Here is a 1,114-nt window from a genome sequence, read left to right on the forward strand (position 1 = left end):
CAAAATGTTTCCAAAATTTCTTACTTAATTTTCGAAAATTTCTTCCCTTCTTCTCACCTCCTTCTATTTATGGACTAACACTATTCCTTAATGCACAATTCGAACTCCATCTTCTTTGATAAGTTCGAATTTTCTACTTCTGCCTTCTATTTTTCCTCTGACACCTCAAGAAATCTCTATACTGTGACATAGAGGATTCCATATTTTCTTGTTCTCTTCTCTTTCTTATGAGCAGGAGCAAGGACAAAAGCATTCTTGTTGAGGCTGATCCTGAACCTGAAAGGACCTTGAAGCGAAAGCTAAGAGAAGCCAAGGCACAACTCTCTGTAGAGGACCTAACAGAAATCTTCAAAGAAGAAGAACCCATGGCAGCCGAAAACAACAACAATGCCAACAATGCAAGGAAGGTGCTGGGTGACTTTACTGCACCTACTCCCGACTTCTATGGGAGAAGCATCTCTATCCCTGCCATTGGAGCAAACAACTTTGAGCTTAAGCCTCAATTAGTTTCTCTAATGCAACAGAATTGCAAGTTCCATGGACTTCCATTGGAAGATCCTCATCAGTTCTTAGCTGAATTCTTACAAATCTGTGACACTGTCAAGACTAATGGGGTTGACCCTGAGGTCTATAGACTTATGCTATTCCCTTTTGCTGTAAGAGACAGAGCTAGAACATGGTTGGACTCACAACCTAAAGAAAGCCTGAACTCTTGGGAAACGCTAGTCAATGCCTTCTTGGCAAAGTTCTTTCCACCTCAAAAATTGAGTAAGCTTAGAGTGGAAGTCCAAACCTTCAGACAGAAGGAAGGAGAATCCCTCTATGAAGCTTGGGAAAGATACAAACAATTAATCAGAAAGTGTCCCACTGATATGCTTTCTAAATGGAGCATCATAGGTATTTTCTATGATGGTCTCTCTGAACTATCCAAGATGTCTTTGGATAGCTCTGCTGGAGGATCTCTTCATCTGAAGAAGACGCCTACAGAAGCTCAAGAACTAATTGAAATGGTTGCAAATAACCAATTCATGTACACTTCTGAAAGGAATCCTGTGAACAATGGGACCAATCAAAGGAAAGGAGTTCTTGAGATTGATACTCTGAATGCCATACT

General features: G+C 40.5%; 1 non-coding gene across 1 annotated transcript; it reads right to left on the minus strand.

Moving 5' to 3' along the window:
- Nucleotides 1-770: 770 nt before the first annotated feature.
- LOC112704222 (small nucleolar RNA R71) lies at nucleotides 771-878 on the minus strand. Its single transcript, XR_003154858.1, has one exon. It is a non-coding gene; the product is annotated as a small nucleolar RNA R71 (small nucleolar RNA).
- Nucleotides 879-1,114: the final 236 nt, after the last annotated feature.

This window comes from Arachis hypogaea, chromosome 7 (genome assembly GCF_003086295.3).
Source record: "Arachis hypogaea cultivar Tifrunner chromosome 7, arahy.Tifrunner.gnm2.J5K5, whole genome shotgun sequence".
NCBI classification, from domain to species: domain Eukaryota; kingdom Viridiplantae; phylum Streptophyta; class Magnoliopsida; order Fabales; family Fabaceae; genus Arachis; species Arachis hypogaea.